The sequence below is a fragment of the Rana temporaria genome, chromosome 3 (assembly GCF_905171775.1).
Source record: "Rana temporaria chromosome 3, aRanTem1.1, whole genome shotgun sequence".
Taxonomy (NCBI): domain Eukaryota; kingdom Metazoa; phylum Chordata; class Amphibia; order Anura; family Ranidae; genus Rana; species Rana temporaria.
The window spans coordinates 468,675,485-468,683,495 of NC_053491.1; positions in this window are offsets into that span (position 1 = coordinate 468,675,485).

Below are 8,011 nucleotides of genomic sequence, written 5' to 3' on the forward strand. Positions count from 1 at the left end.
CAGAGACTGCGGACATATAGACAATAATAACTGTAGATTAATGCATTATGCAGCATACCCAGCAAGGAATTAAATACCTTTGAGTAAAATATTCTGCTTGGCACTGTAATCTCGCCCTGGAGGGGCCCAGAGGCAGAGCAGTGGTGATGGGAGAATCATAGCTGCCTGGAAGATGTGGAGACAAATTAACACTGGACTAAAAGCACAGCCAAGTTATCAGCTCTGCACATCCTCCTCCTTCCCCTACACTACAGTCCCATCTCCTCCATGTCATGTCATCCTCCCTCCAGTCCCATCTCCTCCATGTCATGTCCTCCTCCCTCCAGTCACATCTCCTCCTCCTCTCCTCCATGTCATGTCCTCCTCCAGTCCCATCTCCTCCTCCTCTCCTCCATGTAATCTCCTCCTCCTCTCCTCCATGTCATGTCCCATCTCCTCCTCTCCTCCATGTCATGTCATGTCCCATCTCCTCATCTCCTCCATGTCATGTCCTCCTCCCTCCAGTCACATCTCCTCCTCCTCTCCTCCATGTCATATCCTCCTCCAGTCCCATCTCCTCCTCCTCTCCTCCATGTCATGTCCTCCTCCAGTCCCATCTCCTCCTCCTCTCCTCCATGTAATCTCCTCCTCCTCTCCTCCATGTCATGTCCCCTCTCCTCCTCTCCTCCATGTCATGTCATGTCCCATCTCCTCATCTCCTCCATGTCATGTCCTCCTCCCTCCAGTCACATCTCCTCCTCCTCTCCTCCATGTCATATCCTCCTCCAGTCCCATCTCCTCCTCCTCTCCTCCATGTCATGTCCTCCTCCAGTCCCATCTCCTCCTCCTCTCCTCCATGTAATCTCCTCCTCCTCTCCTCCATGTCATGTCCCATCTCCTCCTCTCCTCCATGTCATGTCCTCCTCCAGTCCCATCTCCTCCTCCTCTCCTCCATGTCATCTCCTCCTCCTCTCCTCCATGTCATGTCCCATCTCCTCCTCTCCTCCATGTCATGTCCTCCTCCAGTCCCATCTCCTCCTCCTCTCCTCCATGTCATGTCCTCTTCCAGTCCCATCTCCTCCTCCTCTCCTCCATGTCATCTCCTCCTCCTCTCCTCCATGTCATGTCCCATCTCCTCCTCTCCTCCATGTCATGTCCTCCTCCAGTCCCATCTCCTCCTCCTCTCCTCCATGTCATCTCCTCTCCTCCCTGTCATGTCCCATCTCCTCCTCCTCTCCTCCATGTCATGTCATGTCATGTCCCATCTCCTCCTCCTTTCCTCCATGTCATGTCATGTCCCATCTCCTCATCTCCTCCATGTCATGTCCTCCTCCCTCCAGTCACATCTCCTCCTCCTCTCCTCCATGTCATATCCTCCTCCAGTCCCATCTCCTCCTCCTCTCCTCCATGTCATGTCCTCCTCCAGTCCCATCTCCTCCTCCTCTCCTCCATGTAATCTCCTCCTCCTCTCCTCCATGTCATGTCCCATCTCCTCCTCTCCTCCATGTCATGTCCTCTTCCAGTCCCATCTCCTCCTCCTCTCCTCCATGTCATCTCCTCCTCCTCTCCTCCATGTCATGTCCCATCTCCTCCTCTCCTCCATGTCATGTCCTCCTCCAGTCCCATCTCCTCCTCCTCTCCTCCATGTCATGTCCTCTTCCAGTCCCATCTCCTCCTCCTCTCCTCCATGTCATCTCCTCCTCCTCTCCTCCATGTCATGTCCCATCTCCTCCTCTCCTCCATGTCATGTCCTCCTCCCAGTCCCCCATCTCCTCCTCCTCTCCTCCATGTCATCTCCTCTCCTCCCTGTCATGTCCCATCTCCCTCCCCTCTCCTCCATGTCATGTCATGTCATGTCCCATCTCCTCCTCCTTTCCTCCATGTCATGTCATGTCATGTCAAGAGAAGCCCGGAGCAATAGAATGTAATGGCATATGCGCAGGGCGGACATGACAGAGTTAACAGGGGAAGTAAACTTGTTAGGAGTTTCAGGGGGGGAGTTGCCTAGGGGAGGGGGTGAGAGGCATATAAAAGTTGGCCATCCATCAAGGCAAGCACAGCGCGGGGGGGAAGTTCCCACCCACCCTCCCTAATTTTATGGTTTGAGGTTCTTTTTGTTTTTCCAATGGTGTTTTTGTTTTGTGTTTTTTGTTTTGCTTTGTTTTCACAGAGATCGAGTTCATTGATGTCGTGGGCAGTGGCGGGTGTTGGTCTTGCAGGAGAGAGAAGATATGGTAGAAGGAGGAGTCTTGGGGACCCATCGTTGCTATGGGTCCCGATAATGGTTTCCAGCTAACGGAGGTTAGCTGGAAAGTGGTAATGGGCACTGCGGTCAGTGGCTGTCTCCGGGCCAGTTTGTCGGCAGGAGGCCTATCTGTACACTGTTTTGGTACCGCAGTGCATTATGGTTTTCCCCTAATAGGGGTACTGAGGGCCTGCCGAGACCAACACTAGTTAAATTATGGTTTGTTAACAGAGTTTATATTATTTATGGTATTTTTATAGTATTATGTTATTTATATATATATATATATTATATATATATATATATATAAATATATATATATAATATATATAATATATCAGGCTCAAAATTTCAAGTCCTGAGCCACTAGCCAGGCCTCAAGAGTTACTCGCCACCAGTTGCCCCACCTAATTCATACACTGCCCTGCGCCTAATTGCACCCGTAAACCCGCCCTCGTAGATTATCTCATGGAATGACAATGTTTTATGCAGAATCAAGTTACAAAATTAAATATTACCAACAACAACTTTAACAAAATAGGACAGGGCACTGGGGGCAGACCAGAAGGACAGGGCACTGGGGTCAGACCAGAGGGACAGGGCACTGGGGTCAGACCAGAGGGACAGGGCACTGGGGTCAGACCAGAGGGACAGGGCACTGGGGTCAGACCAGAGGGACAGGGCACTGGGGTCAGACCAGAGGGACAGGGCACTGGGGTCAGACCAGAGGGACAGGGCACTGGGGGCAGACCAGAGGGACAGGGCACTAGAACTGGGTCTCTTCCCCATTCTCTTGCTGTCTCCTCTGCAACTCCAATCCATCCTCCTCTCTCTCTCTCCATTCATCTCATCATCAGGAGCCTGTGTGTGCGGCTCCACGCTTGCATGTCCCCACTTCCCCCTTTTATTCAGGCTGGCAGTGAGGAGAGGAGCTGCAGCACAGCGGGAGGGAGTACAATCCAGCGCTGAGATCCACACAACTGCACAGCCATTGACACCATAGCACAGCGCACACTGACAGCGCACAGCACACATTGAGACCAGTCTGCTCACAGTGCTCAGGCTGAACTGCTGGACACTTACATAGAGCACAAGGAGAAGAAATCTGCACAAACTAGAAGGCTGCCGCTCTCATGTCAGGGCAACTTTTCAGTGAGCGCTGCACCGGAGTGGTAATTTTCGCATCCTCCACCTCACTCATTACTTTCTGCTCTCCAGCTACATTGGTCGGGGACCCGGGGGAGGGGGCAGGCTCAGATAGGTCATACTGTTAGGTACCATGGCTTAATGAGAATTGTAAGGAGAGCACCTTGTTACTGCTCTGCCTGTGCGCGGCTCACCAGACTACTTTTCCCGAGCATGCCACCTTTCCTCTTCGGCCGCCAATCTCATCGGGACTCTAAGTGTAGGCACAGATTGGAGGGAGATTGGTCATGCAGCCCTGTCATCATTCGCCCCCAGGCTTAAATCCACTCGCCAAATGCTAGTAGGCGAGTGGAAATTTTGAGGGCTGATATATATATATATATATGTTTAATAAATTAGGCTGCTACGGCCTTGTTTTTAACTCCAACACTGGTGTGGTCTCAGTTACTATAGTAAGGTTAATGGGGGATGTTATTTGGTTAATAGAATAAGTCCATCTGTTATACATTAGTCATGTCCCATCTCCTCCTCCTCCTCTCCTCCATGTCACGTCCTCCTCCTCCAGCACTATCTCCTCCATGCACTGTCCTTCCCATCCCAAGTATGCCCCCCTCTCCTTCTCCCCGCTAGGTCGGTCCCTGGGTGATATATATTTCGCTCTCTCTGGACACACAGATCGCTCACTCTGATCACAACTTCCATAAAGCAGTATTCAAACTGCCCCGCCTCCGCACGCACTGCCGCCGCCCGAACCCCCTCCTCTCTCTCTATCTCTCAGCGCTGGAGGCCTATTGGCTGTGATCTCTCCCCGCCCGCCAATGAAATCTTGCTGATGACTCAAAGGGGCGGGTTCAGGAATGCAAATTGCATGAATACGAATGGCTTCCACTCCCAGATACGTCACACCCCTTTTACTCTGCCCATAAGAGTGTGGTAGACAATAGGCCGGGATGACTGAATTTTTTCACCCTCGGCACCGCCCCTTCACCCACTCCGAGGCCTAGCCCCTGAAATCCCTGCACACAAGGTAACATCTGAGACGGAAGCGGAGGGGGCGGGTGGATGGTGGGCGGGGGGACGGGGCTAAACATCGATTATTGGGGTCGCATGCATCGGTGCCGAATCGGGGACACCCGAATCGCGATGCACCGATGCAGCGATTAAATTTGACACCCCTAGTTCTCACTATGTATATTAACCACCTAAAGGGTTTGTAAACAATTTTTTTTTTTTTTTTACATTAATAGCTTCCTTTACCTTAATGCAGTGCTGTTTTCATGTCTTCACTTGTTCGTTTTTTGCTCTGAAGTTGCTGTAATTCTTCTCTGATCTCCACACTTCCTGGTTGTCTGTTTCCTGATGACCACAGTACTGGGAGCTTTCTCTCTGTGGTCACTAATCAAGGAGGTGTGATTACTGTGTGTCTAAGGCTAGGTTCACACTGCTGCTAACTCAAAATCGATTTCGCGGCTGCAGTTTTGCCGCGATTTTGCCGCGATTTAGGAGACATCTGTGCAGGGTTCAATGTAAATTGCGGCCCGAAATCGCAAAAAGTAGTACAGGAACTACTCTTTGAAATTGGTGCAGCGCCGCAGATGCGGCGTCGCACCGATTAGGACGGTGCCATTGCCGACAATTTGCGGCAAATGCCGCCGATTTGAGATGCGATTTGACATGTGAAATCGCTCTCAAATCGTACCAAATCGTAACCAGTGTGAACCTGGGCTAAAACCCCACAGCACCAATCAGTTTCGTTTTCCAAACCATCACTGCCCTGTATGGCTCTGTGGCTCTGTACAGCAGAGAGGCAGGAAACAACATGCAAAAACAAAACTAGAAACCTACAGGTACATTATATGATTGATTTTTATCTATTTTTAATCGTTTTTAAAAGGAATCAGTTAACTATTATGTCTCTATACCCTGTAAACAGTCATTTCAGCAAAGATTTTTTTTTTATTTACAACTCTTTTTAAGCCCCGGACTATTATGCAGGTAAAGGACCAGGCCCCTTTTTGCGATTCGGCACTGCGTCACTTTAACTATCAATTGCGCGGTCATGCGACGTAGTTCCCAAACAAAATTGACGTCCTTTTTTCCCCACAAATAGAGCTTTCTTTTGGTGGTATTTGATCATCTCTGCGGTTTTAATTTTTTTGCGCTATAAACAAAAAAAGAGCAACAATTTTGAAAAAAACAATATTTTTTTAACTTTTTGCTATAATAAATATCCCAATTAAAAAAAAAAAAACGATTGTTTTTTCTCAGTTTAGGCCGATACGTATTCTTCTACATATTTTTGGTGTAAAAAAAAATTGCAATAAGCGTATAGTGATTGGTTTGCGCAAAAGTTATAGCACCTATAAAATAGGGGATAGAATCATGATTTTTTTTTTTTATTAATAATTCTTTACTAGTTAATGGCGGTTATCTGCGATTTTTGTCAGGACTTTGATATTGCAGGCGGACATATCGACGCATTTGACAAATTTTTTGGGACCATTCACATTTTACAGCGAACAGTGCTATAAAACTGCACTGTTTACTGTATAAATGTGACTGGCAGGGAAGGGGTTAACACTAGGGGGCGATCAAGGGGTTAATGTGTTCTCTGCTAGGTGATTCTTACTGTGGGGAAGGGGAACTGACTGGGGGAGGTGACCAATGGGTGTCCCTATGTACAATGGGACACAGCATCGGTTTCCTCTCCCTGAACAGGACGTGGATCTCTGTGTGTTTACATACAGAGATCCACGTCCCTGGCTCTGTGGACTGCCGATCGCGGGTACCTGGCGGACATTGTGGCCGCCAGGCACGCGCATCGGCACCTCAGTGACACAGCAGGTACGCGCAAGAAAAGCCGCCGCACGCGCCCCCCAGTGGCCGGAGGCCCGAGGACGTGTATGACGGCCTCCCGGACCTGTAGAGCCACCTTGTGGACGTCCATTCGTCTATGGCTCGGGTCCCCAGTACTGTAGTTAATGAAGCTCGGCAAATGCCCTGTGCGTGTTGATTGTTTATTTGTTTTAAAGGGGCCCTGGAGAAGCCAGGCTCTGAAGTACCCCCACTCAGCAGATCCCCAGCTCATTAGTACCTTCGTTCAGCAGATCTCCTGCTCAGTAGTACCCCCAGCTCTGCTAATGCCCAACCCAGTAGCAACCCCTTGCTCTGCTGATCTACCACTCAGTAGTAAGCCCAACTCTGCTGATCCTCTGGCTTGCTGTTCCTCCTCCCTCTCCGGTCCATGCTCGGACTCCCCGCTATAGCGCTCCCACACTGCTCAACACATGTGACATCTTCTAGTTTCTCCTGCTCTGCTCCCCAGCTCTGCTGATCCTCTGCCAACTCAGTCCTCTCTCCCTCTCTCTCCAGTCTCCTACTCCACCCTCCTTTACAGCGGTCACTTGTTGCACACCATGTGTGCCATCTAGGGTGACCACATTTCCAAAACTGCCATTCAGGGACACACACCCCCTCCCTCCCCCTTCCTAAAAAATATTATTTTTTATACCTTTTTTGTGACCCCATCAAGATTTCCACTGGTTCATCCTGGTACCTGTAGTTCTTCATTGGTTGGAGGGGGGTTACATGTTCAGCTATGAGGGGTTCATGGTGGGACCTGTAGTCCTTCACTTTTGGGGGTCATCATCGCCCCTAAAAGTGAAGGACTACAAGTCCCAGCAGACAGACCGTCTGTCTAAAGATGTGGATTGAGGGAAATCATTGTGTGATGTGTTTTGTTTGAATTCTGTTAATGAAGGAATGTGACTTCTCAGGTGCAGTGATTAGGTCATCTAATTATAGACCGGCGCCAAAATGTCTGGAATGTTTAGCAATTAGCCATCTGAAGGTGTATTGATGCCCCCCCAGGGTGTGAGGTGTGGGTGGAGAGTTTGATTGTTCCTCTCATGCTTGAACTGTATATAAAACTTGAGAGCTAACCATTAAAGAGTCTTTTCATTTGAAACTAGAACAGAGCTGTGTGTATCGTTTCTGGGGGAATTCTTATGGGTCGTGTTCGTTTGGCCTGATTGTGGAGTGTCGATAAGCCTGTCTTGGGTGGAATGGAATATCGTGAACGGATTAAACCCCTGTCCATTTGGGGTTCCGTTACAGTCACTATTTGGGGGGCGGGGGGGGGGGTCACATCTTCAGCTCTGAGGGGTTCATACTGGGACCTGTTGTCCTTCACTTTGGGGAGGTCACACCCCCCCAAAGTAAAGGACTGCCAGTCCCAGCATGAACCCCTGAGATCTAAGGGTGTGACCCCATAGATTTCACAGGTTCATGCTGGGACCTGTAGTTCTTCACTAGTTGGGGGGGAGGTGTCACATCTTAAGCTCTGAGGGGTTCACGCTGGGACCTGTGTCAGTTTCATTTCGGGACACTGTATTGTCCCAGAGTGAAGGTGCCCGGGACAGACCTGCAGAATGCGGGACTGACCCGGGCAATCCGGGACACATGGTCACCCTAGTGCCATCTGCTGGTTGCTCTGCTCCAGTCTGGACCCCGCTCATCTTCCTGCTGCTCCACGCGGCACACCGGATGTGACATTGGCACCAGACACTCCAAGAATACAGTTGTGTTCAAAATAATAGCCGTCCAGCACCACGCACCAGATCAATTACTGTTCTTGGTATA